Source organism: Dermacentor variabilis, chromosome 3 (genome assembly GCF_050947875.1).
Source record: "Dermacentor variabilis isolate Ectoservices chromosome 3, ASM5094787v1, whole genome shotgun sequence".
NCBI classification, from domain to species: Eukaryota; Metazoa; Arthropoda; class Arachnida; order Ixodida; family Ixodidae; genus Dermacentor; species Dermacentor variabilis.
Window position 1 is genome coordinate 79,693,053 of NC_134570.1, and position 21,493 is coordinate 79,714,545.

Consider the following 21,493-nt stretch of genomic DNA (forward strand, 5'->3'; position numbering starts at 1 on the left):
ATACTTTGTGTGCTCCTTCTCAAATGTAAAAAATGCACAGGAAATATATCAAATACCTACGGAAGACAGCTCTCCACAGTATGATTACACGTCTTTAGTACGCTTAGCTGCTTAAAGGTTTTGATTAGGAAACATCAAGAAGAGCTACGGAAAATCATATAGACTGCCAAAGATGCAGTAAAACTTGGTTAGCTCAACCTGGGAAGGTGGCTATATGTTACCGCCCCGTTTCGTAGGGGTTGCAGGTAAACATAATCATCATAGTTAAAGATAAATAAAATATTCCAATCTTTAGATAAGCGTAAATACGTCAGGTGACATGCATGGATTTGAATGCAACGAAAGTATCTAAACAACAATCTTTGGGACTTCTTTCAAAGGTATTTCTCGTTCATCTTTACAGATTAACTTCTGGAGCTGTGCATTGCGCTAAACAAAGTAACATAGACGTGAAAATGGCGATGCTATGCTTACTAATCATAATAGTGCACTATTATAATGGTATTTCTGTTCCCGCCCCACATTCAAAGACCCAAGATACGACATGCCGCTGCTATCAAAATTCAGGCGTCCAAGCAAAAAGTTGTTGGCAGCGGTTGGATTCGAACCCACGCCCCCGAAGAGACTGGTGCCTTAAACCAGCGCCTTAGGCCGCTCGGCCACGCTACCGCCATGAGCGGCTTAAATGAATTTTATTGCAATTCCAATGTTTGCTGGCCTAGAACGCCTATAAACAAGGCGCTGAAGAAATACTTTGTGTGCTCCTTCTCAAATGTAAAAAAATGCACAGGAAATATATCAAATACCTACGGAAGACACCTCTCTACAGTATGATTACACGACTTTAGTACGCTTAGCTGCTTAAAGGTTTTCATTAGGAAACTTCATGAAGAGCTCCGCAAAATCATACAGACTGCCAAAGATGCAGCAAAACCTGATTAGCTCAACCTGGAAAGTTGGCTATATGTTACCGCCCGGTTTCGTAGAGGGTGCAAATAAACATATACATCATAGTTAAAGATAAATAAAATATTCCAATCATTAGATACGCGTAAATACGTCAGGTGACTTGCATGGATTTGAATGCAACGAAAACATCTAAAGAACAATCTTTGGGACTTCTTTCAAAGGTATTTCTCGTTCATCGTTACAGATTAACTTCTGGAGCTGCGCATTGCGCTAAACAAAGTAAAATAGACGTGAAAACGGCGATGCTGTGTTTACTAATTATAATGGTGCACTATTACAATGGCATTTCCTTTCCGGCCCCACATTCACAGAGCCAAGATAGGACATGCCGCTGCTATCAAAATTCAGGCGTCCAAGCAAAAAGTTGCTGGCAGCGGTGGGATTCGAACCCACGCCCCCGAAGAGACTGGTGCCTTAAACCAGCGCCTTAGACCGCTCGGCCACGCTACCGCCATGATCCGCTTAAATGAATTTTATTGGAATTTCAACGTTTGCTGGCCTAGAACGCCTATAAACAAGGCGCTGAAGAAATACTTTGTGTGCTCCTTCCCAAATGTAAAAAATGCACAGGAAATATATTAAATACCTACGGAAGACAGCTCTCCACAGTATGATTATCCAACTTTAGTACGCTTAGCTGCTTAAAGGTTTTGATTAGGAAACATCAAGAAGAGCTACGGCAAATCATATAGACTGCCAAAGATACAGTAAAACTTGGTTAGCTCAACCTGGCAAGGTGGCTATATGTTACCGCTCCGTTTCGTAGGGGTTGCAGGTAAACATAATCATCATAGTTAAAGATAAATAAAATATTCCAATCATTAGATACGCGTAAATATGTCAGGAGACTTGCATGGATTTGAATGCAACGACAATATCTAAAGAACAATCTTTGGGACTTCTTTCAAAGGTATTTCTCGTTCATCGTTACAGATTAACTTCTGGAGCTGCGCATTGCGCTAAACAAAGTAAAATGGACGTGAAAACGGCGATGCTGTGTTTACTAATTATAATGGTGCACTATTACAATGGCATTTCCTTTCCGGCCCCACATTCACAGAGCCAAGATACGACGTGCCGCTGCTATCAAAATTCAAGCGTCCAAGCAAAAAGTTGCTGGCAGCGGTGGGATTCGAACCCACGCCCCCGAAGAGACTGGTGCCTTAAACCAGGGCCTTAGACCGCTCGGCCACGGTACCGCCATGATCCGCTTAAATGAATTTTATTGGAATTCCAACGTTTGCTGGCCTAGAACGCCTATAAACAAGGCGCTGAAGAAATACTTTGTGTACTCCTTCCCAAATGTAAAAAATGCACAGGAAATATATTAAATACCTATGGAAGACAGCTCTCCACAGTATGATTATCCAACTTTAGTACGCTTAGCTGCTTAAAGGTTTTGATTAGGAAACATCAAGAAGAGCTACGGCAAATCATATAGACTGCCAAAGATGCAGTAAAACTTGGTTAGCTCAACCTGGCAAGGTGGCTATATGTTACCGCTCCGTTTCGTAGGGGTTGCAGGTAAACATAATCATCATAGTTAAAGATAAATAAAATATTCCAATCATTAGATACGCGTAAATATGTCAGGAGACTTGCATGGATTTGAATGCAACGACAATATCTAAAGAACTATCTTTGGGACTTCTTTCAAAGGTATTTCTCGTTCATCGTTACAGATTAACTTCTGGAGCTGCGCATTGCGCTAAACAAAGTAAACTAGGCGTGAAAATGGCGATGCTGTGCTTACTAATCATAATAGTACACTAATATAATGGCATTTCCGTTCCCGCCCCACATTCAAAGACCCAAGATACGACATGCCGCTGCTATCAAAATTCAGGCGTCCAAGCAAAAAGTTGTTGGCAGCGGTTGGATTCGAACCCACGCCCCCGAAGAGACTGGTGCTTTAAACCAGCGCCTTAGGCCGCTCGGCCACGCTACCGCCATGAGCGGCTTAAATGAATTTTATTGCAATTCCAATGTTTGCTGGCCTAGAACGCCTATAAACAAGGCGCTGAAGAAATACTTTGTGTGCTCCTTCTCAAATGTAAAAAATGCACAGGAAATATATCAAATACCTACGGAAGACAGCTCTCCACAGTATGATTACACGACTTTAGTACGCTTAGCTGCTTAAAGGTTTTGATTAGGAAACTTCATGAAGAGCTCCGCAAAATCATACAGACTGCCAAAGATGCAGCAAAACCTGATTAGCTCAACCTGGCAAGGTGGCTATATGTTACCGCTCCGTTTCGTAGGGGTTGCAGGTAAACATAATCATCATAGTTAAAGATAAATAAAATATTCCAATCATTAGATACGCGTAAATACGTCAGGTGACTTGCATGGATTTGAATGCAACGAAAATATCTAAAGAACAATCTTTGGGACTTCTTTCAAAGGTATTTCTCGTTCATCGTTACAGATTAACTTCTGGAGCTGCGCATTGCGCTAAACAAAGTAAAATAGACGTGAAAATGGCGATGGTACGCTTACTACTCATAATAGTGCACTATTACAATGGCATTTCCTTCCAGGCCCCACATTCACAGAGCCAAGATACGACATGCCGCTGCTATCAAAATTCAGGCGTCCAAGCAAAAAGTTGTTGGCAGCGGTGGGATTCGAAACCACGCCCCCGAAGAGACTGGTGCCTTAAACCAGCTCCTTAGACCGCTCGGCCACGCTACCGCCATCAGCGGCTTAAATGAATTTTATTGCAATTCCAATGTTTGCTGGCCTAGAACGCCTATAAACAAGGCGCTGAAGAAATACTTTGTGTGGTGCTTCTCAAATGTAAAAAATGCACGGGAAAGATATCAAATACCTACGGAAGACAGCTCTCCACAGTATGAATACACGACTTTAGTACGCTTAGCTGCTTAACGGTTTTGATTAGGAAACATGAAGAAGAGCTACGGAAAATCATATAGACTGCCAAAATGCAGTAAAACTTGGTTAGCTCAACCTGGCAAGGTGGCTATATGTTACCGCTCTGTTTCGTAGGGGTTGCAGGTAAACATAATCATCATAGTTAAAGATAAATAAAATATTCCTATCATCAGATACGCGTAAATACGTCAGGTGACTTGCATGGATTTGAATGCAACGAAAATATCTAAAGAACAATCTTTGGGAGTTAGTTCAAAGGTATTTCTCGTTCGTCTTTACAGATTAACTTCTGGAGCTGTGCATTGCGCTAAACAAAGTAACATAGAAGCGAAAATGGCGATGCTGTGTTTACTAATCATAATATTGCACTATTATAATGGCATTTCCGTTCCCGCCAACTTTGAAAGACCCAAGATACGACGTGCCGCTGCTATCAAAATTCAGGCGTCCAAGCAAAAAGTTGCTGGCAGCGGTGGGATTCGAACCCACGCCCCCGAAGAGACTGGTGCCTTAAACCAGGGCCTTAGACCGCTCGGCCACGCTACTTTTTTTTTTTCTTTATTACTGACGTGGCAACAAGGCTACAAAACAAGACATTTTATCAATACACAACGGACACGACAAAAACTCCGCCACTGGTTGGCAGTCACAGGGCTAAAAACGCTTGAAATTCGCTAGCTCAGTCATCACACTCAGCCATGTTGGTTTTTCTTTTTGCAAATTATACATTTCCTTAATATGACAAATGCTTTCAATGAAGTATTCTCTAACAGGCCGGGCATTTACTTCAGCATGTCTCACAGCCATTCTAGTTTTTCATAAACTATGTAAGGACACCAGCATGAACATGTCATAGGGTACATTGTCTTCATTTAGAGTAGGCAAGAAACGAATCCCATATGGAGTAATCGGCAAGTCCTTCCTTAGTGTTCTCTGTAAGATGTCCCAATGGAACACAGCATCCCAGCAGTCAAGAAAAATGTGTTCTACTGTTTCGGGTTTTTGGCATAGTAAACAGTTGACGCTCCAAGGCACGGAAAGGCCTTTTTCATCTAGCCATGGTTTCACAGGTAAAGTATTGGTGTGAAGCTGGAAAAAGAAGGACTTTACCGACGGGCGTACTGGCATTCGTTTTACTCTTTTTAGTACGTCCTTTTCAGGTCCAATGCAGAACATCGAGCGATACAATGGCACCGGCAACATTGTGTCTACCAGGTCCTTATATAAGCGCTTTCGTGGTACCCTACTTAAGTATTCCATGGAAAACCGAACCTTTAACAGCTGAAAAGCCAAGACTACCTCTTTTAAGAAACCACGCGCTCTGCCTTGACTGCACCGATGTGACGATACAATAAACTCAGGTATAGCTTCGCTCAGCCTTGTTTGAAACATAGTTAATAAAAATGGGTCATTTTGGTCCCGTAAGAAAACAAACCTCGACACAATCTGCTTAATGAACAAATGTGCCAGACCTAATCCTCCATTTTTAACCGAACGAAAGAGATTAGTGCGACTCGTGCGCTCCCAGCTTGAACCCCATACAAACACTGCGAGTACTCTGTGTAAACGTTGTATGTTAGCCCTTGACATGCACAACACTTGGAGCACGTAAGAAATTTTAGCGACGGCAAACAGGTTGCACACTGTCGCACGAGCAAACATAGAGAAATTGCGGCCTCCCCATTTAAGTGTACCTTCACGAACCCTTTCAGTTTCGGCATTCCAGTAATCAACGGCGTCACGGTAGTGCTCAAGCGGCACCCCTAGGTACTTTGCCGGCGTGACTGACCAGCGGATATTTGCAAACGTACTCGGATGGTCTTCCCAGTTGCCGATCCATACCCCTAGGGATTTATCAAAGTTTATAGCACTGCCTGTCATTCTGCGGTATGATAAAGCCTCTGCGACCGCGATTTCGATGCTTTCTTTATCCCGACAAAACAACGCGATGTCATCCGCGTATATCAGCACTTTCACTTCCGCGGACTGCACTCTGAAACCCGATATTCTATTGTCATTCTTGATTTTCCTACAAAGCGGCTCTAGGTAAATCGCGAATAAAAGAGGCGACAAACCACACCCCTGGCGCACAGATGACCGGACACTAAAGGTTTTGGTAACCTCCTTGTTTATAATGAGGCTGGCGGTACAGTCTTGATAGCACATCTTTACCCCATCTAAGATCAAATCCCCTACCTTTATGTGTTCTAGAATACTGAAAAGAATTTTATGGGCCACACGGTCGAAAGCCTTTTGCATATCTAACTGTAACATGGCACAGTGTTCACCTAGGTCATTACAGTATTCTAAAATTAAAGGAAGGTCTATCAACTCGGCCACGCTACCGCCATGATCCGCTTAAATGAATTTTATTGGAATTCCAACGTTTGCTGGCCTAGAACGCCTATAAACAAGGCGCTGAAGAAATACTTTGTGTACTCCTTCCCAAATGTAAAAAATGCACAGGAAATATATTAAATACCTATGGAAGACAGCTCTCCACAGTATGATTATCCAACTTTAGTACGCTTAGCTGCTTAAAGGTTTTGATTAGGAAACATCAAGAAGAGCTACGGCAAATCATATAGACTGCCAAAGATGCAGTAAAACTTGGTTAGCTCAACCTGGCAAGGTGGCTATATGTTACCGCTCCGTTTCGTAGGGGTTGCAGGTAAACATAATCATCATAGTTAAAGATAAATAAAATATTCCAATCATTAGATACGCGTAAATATGTCAGGAGACTTGCAGGGATTTGAATGCAACGACAATATCTAAAGAACAATCTTTGGGACTTAGTTCAAAGGTATTTCTCGTTCATCTTTACAGATTAACTTCTGGAGCTGTGCATTGCGCTAAACAAAGTAACATAGACGTGAAAATGGCGATACTATGCTTACTAATCATAATAGTGCACTATTATAATGGTATTTCCGTTCCCGCCCCACATTCAAAGACCAGAGATACGACATGCCGCTGCTATCAAAATTAAGGCGGCCAAGCAAAAAGTTATTGGCAGCGGTGGGATTCGAAACCACGCCACCGAAGAGACTGGTGCCTTAAACTAGCGCCTTAGACCGCTCGGCCACGCTACCGCCATGAGCGTCTTAAATGAATTTTATTGCAATTCCAATGTTTGCTGGCCTAGAACGCCTATAAACAAGGCGCTGAAGAAATACTTTGTGTGCTCCTTCTCAAATGTAAAAAATGCACAGGAAATATATCAGATATTTACGGAAGACAGCTCTCTACAGTTAGATTACACGACTATAGTACGCTTAGCTGCTTAAAGGTTTTAATTAGGAAACATCAAGAAGAGCTCCGCAAAATCATACAGATTGCCAAAGATGCAGCAAAACTTGATTAGCTCAACCTGGCAAGGTGGCTATATGTTACCGCTCCGTTTCGTAGGGGTTGCAGGTAAACATAATCATCATAGTTAAAGTTAAAAAAGATTCCAATCATTAGATACGCGTAAATACGTCAGGTGACTTGCATGGATTTGAATGCAACGAAAATATCTAAAGAACAATCTTTGGGACTTCTTTCAAAGGTATTTCTCGTTCATCGTTACAGATTAACTTCTGGAGCTGCGTATTGCGCTAAACAAAGTAAAATAGACGTGAAAATGGCGATGGTGCGCTTACTACTCATAATAGTGCACTATTACAATGGCATTTCCTTTCAGGCCCCACATTCACAGAGCCAAGATACGACATGCCGCTGCTATCAAAATTCAGGCGTCCAAGCAAAAAGTTGTTGGCAGCGGTGGGATTCGAACCCACGCCCCCGAAGAGACTGGTGCCTTAAACCAGCGCCTTAGACCGCTCGACCACGCTACGGCCATCATCCGCTTAAATGAATTTTATTGGAATTCCAATGTTTGCTGGCCTAGAACGCCTATAAACAAGGCGCTGAAGAAATACTTTGTGTGCTCCTTCCCAAATGTAAAAAATGCACAGGAAATATATCAAATACCTACGGAAGACAGCTCTCCACAGTATGATTACGCGACTTTAGTACGCTTAGCTGCTTAAAGGTTTTGATTAGGAAACATCAAGAACAGCTACGGCAAATCATATAGACTGCCAAAGATGCAGTAAAACTTGGTTAGCTCAACCTGGCAAGGGGGCTATATGTTACCGCTCCGTTTCGTAGGGGTTGCAGGTAAACATAATCATCATAGTTAAAGATAAATAAAATATTCCAATCATTAGATACGCGTAAATACGTCAGGTGACTTGCATGGATTTGAATGCAACGAAAATATCTAAAGAACAATCTTTGGGACTTCTTTCAAAGGTATTTCTCGTTCATCGTTACAGATTAACTTCTGGAGCTGCGCATTGCGCTAAACAAAGTAAAATAGACGTGAAAACGGCGATGCTGTGCTTACTAATCATAATGGAGCACTATTACAATGGCATTCCCTTTCCGGCCCCACATTCACAGAGCCAAGATACGACATGCCGCTGCTATCAAAATTCAGGCGTCCAAGCAAAAAGTTGTTGGCAGCGGTGGGATTCGAAACCACGCCCCCGAAGAGACTGGTGCCTTAAACCAGCTCCTTAGACCGCTCGGCCACGCTACCGCCATCAGCGGCTTAAATGAATTTTATTGCAATTCCAATGTTTGCTGGCCTAGAACGCCTATAAACAAGGCGCTGAAGAAATACTTTGTGTGCTCCTTCTCAAATGTAAAAAAATGCACAGGAAATATATCAAATACCTACGGAAGACACCTCTCTACAGTATGATTACACGACTTTAGTACGCTTAGCTGCTTAAAGGTTTTCATTAGGAAACTTCATGAAGAGCTCCGCAAAATCATACAGACTGCCAAAGATGCAGCAAAACCTGATTAGCTCAACCTGGAAAGTTGGCTATATGTTACCGCCCGGTTTCGTAGAGGGTGCAAATAAACATATACATCATAGTTAAAGATAAATAAAATATTCCAATCATTAGATACGCGTAAATACGTCAGGTGACTTGCATGGATTTGAATGCAACGAAAACATCTAAAGAACAATCTTTGGGACTTCTTTCAAAGGTATTTCTCGTTCATCGTTACAGATTAACTTCTGGAGCTGCGCATTGCGCTAAACAAAGTAAAATAGACGTGAAAACGGCGATGCTGTGTTTACTAATTATAATGGTGCACTATTACAATGGCATTTCCTTTCCGGCCCCACATTCACAGAGCCAAGATAGGACATGCCGCTGCTATCAAAATTCAGGCGTCCAAGCAAAAAGTTGCTGGCAGCGGTGGGATTCGAACCCACGCCCCCGAAGAGACTGGTGCCTCAAACCAGCGCCTTAGACCGCTCGGCCACGCTACCGCCATGATCCGCTTAAATGAATTTTATTGGAATTTCAACGTTTGCTGGCCTAGAACGCCTATAAACAAGGCGCTGAAGAAATACTTTGTGTGCTCCTTCCCAAATGTAAAAAATGCACAGGAAATATATTAAATACCTACGGAAGACAGCTCTCCACAGTATGATTATCCAACTTTAGTACGCTTAGCTGCTTAAAGGTTTTGATTAGGAAACATCAAGAAGAGCTACGGCAAATCATATAGACTGCCAAAGATGCAGTAAAACTTGGTTAGCTCAACCTGGCAAGGTGGCTATATGTTACCGCTCCGTTTCGTAGGGGTTGCAGGTAAACATAATCATCATAGTTAAAGATAAATAAAATATTCCAATCATTAGATACGCGTAAATATGTCAGGAGACTTGCATGGATTTGAATGCAACGACAATATCTAAAGAACAATCTTTGGGACTTCTTTCAAAGGTATTTCTCGTTCATCGTTACAGATTAACTTCTGGAGCTGCGCATTGCGCTAAACAAAGTAAAATAGACGTGAAAACGGCGATGCTGTGTTTACTAATTATAATGGTGCACTATTACAATGGCATTTCCTTTCCGGCCCCACATTCACAGAGCCAAGATACGACGTGCCGCTGCTATCAAAATTCAAGCGTCCAAGCAAAAAGTTGCTGGCAGCGGTGGGATTCGAACCCACGCCCCCGAAGAGACTGGTGCCTTAAACCAGGGCCTTAGACCGCTCGGCCACGGTACCGCCATGATCCGCTTAAATGAATTTTATTGGAATTCCAACGTTTGCTGGCCTAGAACGCCTATAAACAAGGCGCTGAAGAAATACTTTGTGTACTCCTTCCCAAATGTAAAAAATGCACAGGAAATATATTAAATACCTATGGAAGACAGCTCTCCACAGTATGATTATCCAACTTTAGTACGCTTAGCTGCTTAAAGGTTTTGATTAGGAAACATCAAGAAGAGCTACGGCAAATCATATAGACTGCCAAAGATGCAGTAAAACTTGGTTAGCTCAACCTGGCAAGGTGGCTATATGTTACCGCTCCGTTTCGTAGGGGTTGCAGGTAAACATAATCATCATAGTTAAAGATAAATAAAATATTCCAATCATTAGATACGCGTAAATATGTCAGGAGACTTGCATGGATTTGAATGCAACGACAATATCTAAAGAACTATCTTTGGGACTTCTTTCAAAGGTATTTCTCGTTCATCGTTACAGATTAACTTCTGGAGCTGCGCATTGCGCTAAACAAAGTAAACTAGGCGTGAAAATGGCGATGCTGTGCTTACTAATCATAATAGTACACTAATATAATGGCATTTCCGTTCCCGCCCCACATTCAAAGACCCAAGATACGACATGCCGCTGCTATCAAAATTCAGGCGTCCAAGCAAAAAGTTGTTGGCAGCGGTTGGATTCGAACCCACGCCCCCGAAGAGACTGGTGCCTTAAACCAGCGCCTTAGGCCGCTCGGCCACGCTACCGCCATGAGCGGCTTAAATGAATTTTATTGCAATTCCAATGTTTGCTGGCCTAGAACGCCTATAAACAAGGCGCTGAAGAAATACTTTGTGTGCTCCTTCTCAAATGTAAAAAATGCACAGGAAATATATCAAATACCTACGGAAGACAGCTCTCCACAGTATGATTACACGACTTTAGTACGCTTAGCTGCTTAAAGGTTTTGATTAGGAAACTTCATGAAGAGCTCCGCAAAATCATACAGACTGCCAAAGATGCAGCAAAACCTGATTAGCTCAACCTGGCAAGGTGGCTATATGTTACCGCTCCGTTTCGTAGGGGTTGCAGGTAAACATAATCATCATAGTTAAAGATAAATAAAATATTCCAATCATTAGATACGCGTAAATACGTCAGGTGACTTGCATGGATTTGAATGCAACGAAAATATCTAAAGAACAATCTTTGGGACTTCTTTCAAAGGTATTTCTCGTTCATCGTTACAGATTAACTTCTGGAGCTGCGCATTGCGCTAAACAAAGTAAAATAGACGTGAAAATGGCGATGGTACGCTTACTACTCATAATAGTGCACTATTACAATGGCATTTCCTTCCAGGCCCCACATTCACAGAGCCAAGATACGACATGCCGCTGCTATCAAAATTCAGGCGTCCAAGCAAAAAGTTGTTGGCAGCGGTGGGATTCGAACCCACGCCCCCGAAGAGACTGGTGCCTTAAACCAGCGCCTTAGACCGCTCGGCCACGCTACGGCCATCATCCGCTTAAATGAATTTTATTGGAATTCCAATGTTTGCTGGCCTAGAACGCCTATAAACAAGGCGCTGAAGAAATACTTTGTGTGCTCCTTCCCAAATGTAAAAAATGCACAGGAAATATATCAAATACCTACGGAAGACAGCTCTCCACAGTATGATTACGCGACTTTAGTACGCTTAGCTGCTTAAAGGTTTTGATTAGGAAACATCAAGAACAGCTACGGCAAATCATATAGACTGCCAAAGATGCAGTAAAACTTGCTTAGCTCAACCTGGCAAGGGGGCTATATGTTACCGCTCCGTTTCGTAGGGTTTGCAGGTAAACATAATCATCATAGTTAAAGATAAATAAAATATTCCAATCATTAGATACGCGTAAATACGTCAGGTGACTTGCATGGATTTGAATGCAACGAAAATATCTAAAGAACAATCTTTGGGACTTCTTTCAAAGGTATTTCTCGTTCATCGTTACAGATTAACTTCTGGAGCTGCGCATTGCGCTAAACAAAGTAAAATAGACGTGAAAACGGCGATGCTGTGCTTACTAATCATAATGGTGCACTATTACAATGGCATTTCCTTTCCGGCCCCACATTCACAGAGCCAAGATACGACATGCCGCTGCTATCAAAATTCAGGCGTCCAAGCAAAAAGTTGTTGGCAGCGGTGGGATTCGAAACCACGCCCCCGAAGAGACTGGTGCCTTAAACCAGCTCCTTAGACCGCTCGGCCACGCTACCGCCATCAGCGGCTTAAATGAATTTTATTGCAATTCCAATGTTTGCTGGCCTAGAACGCCTATAAACAAGGCGCTGAAGAAATACTTTGTGTGGTGCTTCTCAAATGTAAAAAATGCACGGGAAAGATATCAAATACCTACGGAAGACAGCTCTCCACAGTATGAATACACGACTTTAGTACGCTTAGCTGCTTAACGGTTTTGATTAGGAAACATGAAGAAGAGCTACGGAAAATCATATAGACTGCCAAAATGCAGTAAAACTTGGTTAGCTCAACCTGGCAAGGTGGCTATATGTTACCGCTCTGTTTCGTAGGGGTTGCAGGTAAACATAATCATCATAGTTAAAGATAAATAAAATATTCCTATCATCAGATACGCGTAAATACGTCAGGTGACTTGCATGGATTTGAATGCAACGAAAATATCTAAAGAACAATCTTTGGGAGTTAGTTCAAAGGTATTTCTCGTTCGTCTTTACAGATTAACTTCTGGAGCTGTGCATTGCGCTAAACAAAGTAACATAGAAGCGAAAATGGCGATGCTGTGTTTACTAATCATAATATTGCACTATTATAATGGCATTTCCGTTCCCGCCAACTTTCAAAGACCCAAGATACGACGTGCCGCTGCTATCAAAATTCAGGCGTCCAAGCAAAAAGTTGCTGGCAGCGGTGGGATTCGAACCCACGCCCCCGAAGAGACTGGTGCCTTAAACCAGGGCCTTAGACCGCTCGGCCACGCTACTTTTTTTTTTCTTTATTACTGACGTGGCAACAAGGCTACAAAACAAGACATTTTATCAATACACAACGGACACGACAAAAACTCCGCCACTGGTTGGCAGTCACAGGGCTAAAAACGCTTGAAATTCGCTAGCTCAGTCATCACACTGAGCCATGTTGGTTTTTCTTTTTGCAAATTATACATTTCCTTAATATGACAAATGCTTTCAATGAAGTATTCTCTAACAGGCCGGGCATTTACTTCAGCATGTCTCACAGCCATTCTAGTTTTTCATAAACTATGTAAGGACACCAGCATGAACATGTCATAGGGTACATTGTCTTCATTTAGAGTAGGCAAGAAACGAATCCCATATGGAGTAATCGGCAAGTCCTTCCTTAGTGTTCTCTGTAAGATGTCCCAATGGAACACAGCATCCCAGCAGTCAAGAAAAATGTGTTCTACTGTTTCGGGTTTTTGGCATAGTAAACAGTTGACGCTCCAAGGCACGGAAAGGCCTTTTTCATCTAGCCATGGTTTCACAGGTAAAGTATTGGTGTGAAGCTGGAAAAAGAAGGACTTTACCGACGGGCGTACTGGCATTCGTTTTACTCTTTTTAGTACGTCCTTTTCAGGTCCAATGCAGAACATCGAGCGATACAATGGCACCGGCAACATTGTGTCTACCAGGTCCTTATATAAGCGCTTTCGTGGTACCCTACTTAAGTATTCCATGGAAAACCGAACCTTTAACAGCTGAAAAGCCAAGACTACCTCTTTTAAGAAACCACGCGCTCTGCCTTGACTGCACCGATGTGACGATACAATAAACTCAGGTATAGCTTCGCTCAGCCTTGTTTGAAACATAGTTAATAAAAATGGGTCATTTTGGTCCCGTAAGAAAACAAACCTCGACACAATCTGCTTAATGAACAAATGTGCCAGACCTAATCCTCCATTTTTAACCGAACGAAAGAGATTAGTGCGACTCGTGCGCTCCCAGCTTGAACCCCATACAAACACTGCGAGTACTCTGTGTAAACGTTGTATGTTAGCCCTTGACATGCACAACACTTGGAGCACGTAAGAAATTTTAGCGACGGCAAACAGGTTGCACACTGTCGCACGAGCAAACATAGAGAAATTGCGGCCTCCCCATTTAAGTGTACCTTCACGAACCCTTTCAGTTTCGGCATTCCAGTAATCAACGGCGTCACGGTAGTGCTCAAGCGGCACCCCTAGGTACTTTGCCGGCGTGACTGACCAGCGGATATTTGCAAACGTACTCGGATGGTCTTCCCAGTTGCCGATCCATACCCCTAGGGATTTATCAAAGTTTATAGCACTGCCTGTCATTCTGCGGTATGATAAAGCCTCTGCGACCGCGATTTCGATGCTTTCTTTATCCCGACAAAACAACGCGATGTCATCCGCGTATATCAGCACTTTCACTTCCGCGGACTGCACTCTGAAACCCGATATTCTATTGTCATTCTTGATTTTCCTACAAAGCGGCTCTAGGTAAATCGCGAATAAAAGAGGCGACAAACCACACCCCTGGCGCACAGATGACCGGACACTAAAGGTTTTGGTAACCTCCTTGTTTATAATGAGGCTGGCGGTACAGTCTTGATAGCACATCTTTACCCCATCTAAGATCAAATCCCCTACCTTTATGTGTTCTAGAATACTGAAAAGAATTTTATGGGCCACACGGTCGAAAGCCTTTTGCATATCTAACTGTAACATGGCACAGTGTTCACCTAGGTCATTACAGTATTCTAAAATTAAAGGAAGGTCTATCAACTCGGCCACGCTACCGCCATGATCCGCTTAAATGAATTTTATTGGAATTCCAACGTTTGCTGGCCTAGAACGCCTATAAACAAGGCGCTGAAGAAATACTTTGTGTACTCCTTCCCAAATGTAAAAAATGCACAGGAAATATATTAAATACCTATGGAAGACAGCTCTCCACAGTATGATTATCCAACTTTAGTACGCTTAGCTGCTTAAAGGTTTTGATTAGGAAACATCAAGAAGAGCTACGGCAAATCATATAGACTGCCAAAGATGCAGTAAAACTTGGTTAGCTCAACCTGGCAAGGTGGCTATATGTTACCGCTCCGTTTCGTAGGGGTTGCAGGTAAACATAATCATCATAGTTAAAGATAAATAAAATATTCCAATCATTAGATACGCGTAAATATGTCAGGAGACTTGCAGGGATTTGAATGCAACGACAATATCTAAAGAACAATCTTTGGGACTTAGTTCAAAGGTATTTCTCGTTCATCTTTACAGATTAACTTCTGGAGCTGTGCATTGCGCTAAACAAAGTAACATAGACGTGAAAATGGCGATACTATGCTTACTAATCATAATAGTGCACTATTATAATGGTATTTCCGTTCCCGCCCCACATTCAAAGACCAGAGATACGACATGCCGCTGCTATCAAAATTAAGGCGGCCAAGCAAAAAGTTATTGGCAGCGGTGGGATTCGAAACCACGCCACCGAAGAGACTGGTGCCTTAAACTAGCGCCTTAGACCGCTCGGCCACGCTACCGCCATGAGCGTCTTAAATGAATTTTATTGCAATTCCAATGTTTGCTGGCCTAGAACGCCTATAAACAAGGCGCTGAAGAAATACTTTGTGTGCTCCTTCTCAAATGTAAAAAATGCACAGGAAATATATCAGATATTTACGGAAGACAGCTCTCTACAGTTAGATTACACGACTATAGTACGCTTAGCTGCTTAAAGGTTTTAATTAGGAAACATCAAGAAGAGCTCCGCAAAATCATACAGATTGCCAAAGATGCAGCAAAACTTGATTAGCTCAACCTGGCAAGGTGGCTATATGTTACCGCTCCGTTTCGTAGGGGTTGCAGGTAAACATAATCATCATAGTTAAAGTTAAAGAAGATTCCAATCATTAGATACGCGTAAATACGTCAGGTGACTTGCATGGATTTGAATGCAACGAAAATATCTAAAGAACAATCTTTGGGACTTCTTTCAAAGGTATTTCTCGTTCATCGTTACAGATTAACTTCTGGAGCTGCGTATTGCGCTAAACAAAGTAAAATAGACGTGAAAATGGCGATGGTGCGCTTACTACTCATAATAGTGCACTATTACAATGGCATTTCCTTTCAGGCCCCACATTCACAGAGCCAAGATACGACATGCCGCTGCTATCAAAATTCAGGCGTCCAAGCAAAAAGTTGTTGGCAGCGGTGGGATTCGAACCCACGCCCCCGAAGAGACTGGTGCCTTAAACCAGCGCCTTAGACCGCTCGACCACGCTACGGCCATCATCCGCTTAAATGAATTTTATTGGAATTCCAATGTTTGCTGGCCTAGAACGCCTATAAACAAGGCGCTGAAGAAATACTTTGTGTGCTCCTTCCCAAATGTAAAAAATGCACAGGAAATATATCAAATACCTACGGAAGACAGCTCTCCACAGTATGATTACGCGACTTTAGTACGCTTAGCTGCTTAAAGGTTTTGATTAGGAAACATCAAGAACAGCTACGGCAAATCATATAGACTGCCAAAGATGCAGTAAAACTTGGTTAGCTCAACCTGGCAAGGGGGCTATATGTTACCGCTCCGTTTCGTAGGGGTTGCAGGTAAACATAATCATCATAGTTAAAGATAAATAAAATATTCCAATCATTAGATACGCGTAAATACGTCAGGTGACTTGCATGGATTTGAATGCAACGAAAATATCTAAAGAACAATCTTTGGGACTTCTTTCAAAGGTATTTCTCGTTCATCGTTACAGATTAACTTCTGGAGCTGCGCATTGCGCTAAACAAAGTAAAATAGACGTGAAAACGGCGATGCTGTGCTTACTAATCATAATGGAGCACTATTACAATGGCATTCCCTTTCCGGCCCCACATTCACAGAGCCAAGATACGACATGCCGCTGCTATCAAAATTCAGGCGTCCAAGCAAAAAGTTGTTGGCAGCGGTGGGATTCGAAACCACGCCCCCGAAGAGACTGGTGCCTTAAACCAGCTCCTTAGACCGCTCGGCCACGCTACCGCCATCAGCGGCTTAAATGAATTTTATTGCAATTCCAATGTTTGCTGGCCTAGAACGCCTATAAACAAGGCGCTGAAGAAATACTTTGTGTGCTCCTTCTCAAATGTAAAAAAATGCACAGGAAATATATCAAATACCTACGGAAGACACCTCTCTACAGTATGATTACACGACTTTAGTACGCTTAGCTGCTTAAAGGTTTTCATTAGGAAACTTCATGAAGAGCTCCGCAAAATCATACAGACTGCCAAAGATGCAGCAAAACCTGATTAGCTCAACCTGGAAAGTTGGCTATATGTTACCGCCCGGTTTCGTAGAGGGTGCAAATAAACATATACATCATAGTTAAAGATAAATAAAATATTCCAATCATTAGATACGCGTAAATACGTCAGGTGACTTGCATGGATTTGAATGCAACGAAAACATCTAAAGAACAATCTTTGGGACTTCTTTCAAAGGTATTTCTCGTTCATCGTTACAGATTAACTTCTGGAGCTGCGCATTGCGCTAAACAAAGTAAAATAGACGTGAAAACGGCGATGCTGTGTTTACTAATTATAATGGTGCACTATTACAATGGCATTTCCTTTCCGGCCCCACATTCACAGAGCCAAGATAGGACATGCCGCTGCTATCAAAATTCAGGCGTCCAAGCAAAAAGTTGCTGGCAGCGGTGGGATTCGAACCCACGCCCCCGAAGAGACTGGTGCCTCAAACCAGCGCCTTAGACCGCTCGGCCACGCTACCGCCATGATCCGCTTAAATGAATTTTATTGGAATTTCAACGTTTGCTGGCCTAGAACGCCTATAAACAAGGCGCTGAAGAAATACTTTGTGTGCTCCTTCCCAAATGTAAAAAATGCACAGGAAATATATTAAATACCTACGGAAGACAGCTCTCCACAGTATGATTATCCAACTTTAGTACGCTTAGCTGCTTAAAGGTTTTGATTAGGAAACATCAAGAAGAGCTACGGCAAATCATATAGACTGCCAAAGATGCAGTAAAACTTGGTTAGCTCAACCTGGCAAGGTGGCTATATGTTACCGCTCCGTTTCGTAGGGGTTGCAGGTAAACATAATCATCATAGTTAAAGATAAATAAAATATTCCAATCATTAGATACGCGTAAATATGTCAGGAGACTTGCATGGATTTGAATGCAACGACAATATCTAAAGAACAATCTTTGGGACTTCTTTCAAAGGTATTTCTCGTTCATCGTTACAGATTAACTTCTGGAGCTGCGCATTGCGCTAAACAAAGTAAAATAGACGTGAAAACGGCGATGCTGTGTTTACTAATTATAATGGTGCACTATTACAATGGCATTTCCTTTCCGGCCCCACATTCACAGAGCCAAGATACGACGTGCCGCTGCTATCAAAATTCAAGCGTCCAAGCAAAAAGTTGCTGGCAGCGGTGGGATTCGAACCCACGCCCCCGAAGAGACTGGTGCCTTAAACCAGGGCCTTAGACCGCTCGGCCACGGTACCGCCATGATCCGCTTAAATGAATTTTATTGGAATTCCAACGTTTGCTGGCCTAGAACGCCTATAAACAAGGCGCTGAAGAAATACTTTGTGTACTCCTTCCCAAATGTAAAAAATGCACAGGAAATATATTAAATACCTATGGAAGACAGCTCTCCACAGTATGATTATCCAACTTTAGTACGCTTAGCTGCTTAAAGGTTTTGATTAGGAAACATCAAGAAGAGCTACGGCAAATCATATAGACTGCCAAAGATGCAGTAAAACTTGGTTAGCTCAACCTGGCAAGGTGGCTATATGTTACCGCTCCGTTTCGTAGGGGTTGCAGGTAAACATAATCATCATAGTTAAAGATAAATAAAATATTCCAATCATTAGATACGCGTAAATATGTCAGGAGACTTGCATGGATTTGAATGCAACGACAATATCTAAAGAACTATCTTTGGGACTTCTTTCAAAGGTATTTCTCGTTCATCGTTACAGATTAACTTCTGGAGCTGCGCATTGCGCTAAACAAAGTAAACTAGGCGTGAAAATGGCGATGCTGTGCTTACTAATCATAATAGTACACTAATATAATGGCATTTCCGTTCCCGCCCCACATTCAAAGACCCAAGATACGACATGCCGCTGCTATCAAAATTCAGGCGTCCAAGCAAAAAGTTGTTGGCAGCGGTTGGATTCGAACCCACGCCCCCGAAGAGACTGGTGCCTTAAACCAGCGCCTTAGGCCGCTCGGCCACGCTACCGCCATGAGCGGCTTAAATGAATTTTATTGCAATTCCAATGTTTGCTGGCCTAGAACGCCTATAAACAAGGCGCTGAAGAAATACTTTGTGTGCTCCTTCTCAAATGTAAAAAATGCACAGGAAATATATCAAATACCTACGGAAGACAGCTCTCCACAGTATGATTACACGACTTTAGTACGCTTAGCTGCTTAAAGGTTTTGATTAGGAAACTTCATGAAGAGCTCCGCAAAATCATACAGACTGCCAAAGATGCAGCAAAACCTGATTAGCTCAACCTGGCAAGGTGGCTATATGTTACCGCTCCGTTTCGTAGGGGTTGCAGGTAAACATAATCATCATAGTTAAAGATAAATAAAATATTCCAATCATTAGATACGCGTAAATACGTCAGGTGACTTGCATGGATTTGAATGCAACGAAAATATCTAAAGAACAATCTTTGGGACTTCTTTCAAAGGTATTTCTCGTTCATCGTTACAGATTAACTTCTGGAGCTGCGCATTGCGCTAAACAAAGTAAAATAGACGTGAAAATGGCGATGGTACGCTTACTACTCATAATAGTGCACTATTACAATGGCATTTCCTTCCAGGCCCCACATTCACAGAGCCAAGATACGACATGCCGCTGCTATCAAAATTCAGGCGTCCAAGCAAAAAGTTGTTGGCAGCGGTGGGATTCGAACCCACGCCCCCGAAGAGACTGGTGCCTTAAACCAGCGCCTTAGACCGCTCGGCCACGCTACGGCCATCATCCGCTTAAATGAATTTTATTGGAATTCCAATGTTTGCTGGCCTAGAACGCCTATAAACAAGGCGCTGAAGAAATACTTTGTGTGCTCCTTCCCAAATGTAAAAAATGCACAGGAAATATATCAAATACCTACGGAAGACAGCTCTCCACAGTATGATTACGCGACTTTAGTACGCTTAGCTGCTTAAAGGTTTTGATTAGGAAACATCAAGAACAGCTACGGCAAATCATATAGACTGCCAAAGATGCAGTAAAACTTGCTTAGCTCAACCTGGCAAGGGGGCTATATGTTACCGCTCCGTTTCGTAGGGTTTGCAGGTAAACATAATCATCATAGTTAAAGATAAATAAAATATTCCAATCATTAGATACGCGTAAATACGTCAGGTGACTTGCATGGATTTGAATGCAACGAAAATATCTAAAGAACAATCTTTGGGACTTCTTTCAAAGGTATTTCTCGTTCATCGTTACAGATTAACTTCTGGAGCTGCGCATTGCGCTAAACAAAGTAAAATAGACGTGAAAACGGCGATGCTGTGCTTACTAATCATAATGGTGCACTATTACAATGGCATTTCCTTTCCGGCCCCACATTCACAGAGCCAAGATACGACATGCCGCTGCTATCAAAATTCAGGCGTCCAAGCAAAAAGTTGTTGGCAGCGGTGGGATTCGAAACCACGCCCCCGAAGAGACTGGTGCCTTAAACCAGCTCCTTAGACCGCTCGGCCACGCTACCGCCATCAGCGGCTTAAATGAATTTTATTGCAATTCCAATGTTTGCTGGCCTAGAACGCCTATAAACAAGGCGCTGAAGAAATACTTTGTGTGGTGCTTCTCAAATGTAAAAAATGCACGGGAAAGATATCAAATACCTACGGAAGACAGCTCTCCACAGTATGAATACACGACTTTAGTACGCTTAGCTGCTTAACGGTTTTGATTAGGAAACATGAAGAAGAGCTACGGAAAATCATATAGACTGCCAAAATGCAGTAAAACTTGGTTAGCTCAACCTGGCAAGGTGGCTATATGTTACCGCTCTGTTTCGTAGGGGTTGCAGGTAAACATAATCATCATAGTTAAAGATAAATAAAATATTCCTATCATCAGATACGCGTAAATACGTCAGGTGACTTGCATGGATTTGAATGCAACGAAAATATCTAAAGAACAATCTTTGGGAGTTAGTTCAAAGGTATTTCTCGTTCGTCTTTACAGATTAACTTCTGGAGCTGTGCATTGCGCTAAACAAAGTAACATAGAAGCGAAAATGGCGATGCTGTGTTTACTAATCATAATATTGCACTATTATAATGGCATTTCCGTTCCCGCCAACTTTCAAAGACCCAAGATACGACGTGCCGCTGCTATCAAAATTCAGGCGTCCAAGCAAAAAGTTGCTGGCAGCGGTGGGATTCGAACCCACGCCCCCGAAGAGACTGGTGCCTTAAACCAGGGCCTTAGACCGCTCGGCCACGCTACTTTTTT

The 21,493-nt window shown here is 42.4% G+C and overlaps 1 protein-coding gene, 17 non-coding genes and 2 pseudogenes across 18 annotated transcripts in view; 1 reads left to right on the forward strand and 19 right to left on the reverse strand.

The window, feature by feature from the left end:
• LOC142574577 (uncharacterized) overlaps positions 1-21,493 on the forward strand; it is a 97,506-nt gene that overhangs the window by 46,673 nt on the left and 29,340 nt on the right. The gene's annotated exons all lie outside the window — the stretch shown is intronic.
• TRNAL-AAG (transfer RNA leucine (anticodon AAG)) lies at positions 588-669 on the reverse strand. Its single transcript has one exon. It is a non-coding gene; the product is annotated as a tRNA-Leu (tRNA).
• TRNAL-AAG (transfer RNA leucine (anticodon AAG)) lies at positions 1,338-1,419 on the reverse strand. The gene has a single exon. It is a non-coding gene; the product is annotated as a tRNA-Leu (tRNA).
• TRNAL-AAG (transfer RNA leucine (anticodon AAG)) lies at positions 2,087-2,171 on the reverse strand. The gene has a single exon. It is a non-coding gene; the product is annotated as a tRNA-Leu (tRNA).
• Positions 2,836-2,917, reverse strand: TRNAF-AAA (transfer RNA phenylalanine (anticodon AAA)). Its single transcript has one exon. It is a non-coding gene; the product is annotated as a tRNA-Phe (tRNA).
• TRNAL-AAG (transfer RNA leucine (anticodon AAG)) lies at positions 4,332-4,413 on the reverse strand. The gene has a single exon. It is a non-coding gene; the product is annotated as a tRNA-Leu (tRNA).
• LOC142573808 (uncharacterized) lies at positions 4,522-5,746 on the reverse strand (annotated as a pseudogene).
• TRNAL-AAG (transfer RNA leucine (anticodon AAG)) lies at positions 7,628-7,712 on the reverse strand. Its single transcript has one exon. It is a non-coding gene; the product is annotated as a tRNA-Leu (tRNA).
• On the reverse strand, positions 9,127-9,208 carry TRNAL-GAG (transfer RNA leucine (anticodon GAG)). The gene has a single exon. It is a non-coding gene; the product is annotated as a tRNA-Leu (tRNA).
• TRNAL-AAG (transfer RNA leucine (anticodon AAG)) lies at positions 9,876-9,960 on the reverse strand. Its single transcript has one exon. It is a non-coding gene; the product is annotated as a tRNA-Leu (tRNA).
• On the reverse strand, positions 10,625-10,706 carry TRNAL-AAG (transfer RNA leucine (anticodon AAG)). The gene has a single exon. It is a non-coding gene; the product is annotated as a tRNA-Leu (tRNA).
• Positions 11,374-11,458, reverse strand: TRNAL-AAG (transfer RNA leucine (anticodon AAG)). Its single transcript has one exon. It is a non-coding gene; the product is annotated as a tRNA-Leu (tRNA).
• TRNAL-AAG (transfer RNA leucine (anticodon AAG)) lies at positions 12,870-12,951 on the reverse strand. Its single transcript has one exon. It is a non-coding gene; the product is annotated as a tRNA-Leu (tRNA).
• Positions 13,050-14,283, reverse strand: LOC142574007 (uncharacterized; annotated as a pseudogene).
• On the reverse strand, positions 16,165-16,249 carry TRNAL-AAG (transfer RNA leucine (anticodon AAG)). The gene has a single exon. It is a non-coding gene; the product is annotated as a tRNA-Leu (tRNA).
• On the reverse strand, positions 17,664-17,745 carry TRNAL-GAG (transfer RNA leucine (anticodon GAG)). Its single transcript has one exon. It is a non-coding gene; the product is annotated as a tRNA-Leu (tRNA).
• TRNAL-AAG (transfer RNA leucine (anticodon AAG)) lies at positions 18,413-18,497 on the reverse strand. The gene has a single exon. It is a non-coding gene; the product is annotated as a tRNA-Leu (tRNA).
• Positions 19,162-19,243, reverse strand: TRNAL-AAG (transfer RNA leucine (anticodon AAG)). Its single transcript has one exon. It is a non-coding gene; the product is annotated as a tRNA-Leu (tRNA).
• On the reverse strand, positions 19,911-19,995 carry TRNAL-AAG (transfer RNA leucine (anticodon AAG)). The gene has a single exon. It is a non-coding gene; the product is annotated as a tRNA-Leu (tRNA).
• TRNAL-AAG (transfer RNA leucine (anticodon AAG)) lies at positions 21,407-21,488 on the reverse strand. The gene has a single exon. It is a non-coding gene; the product is annotated as a tRNA-Leu (tRNA).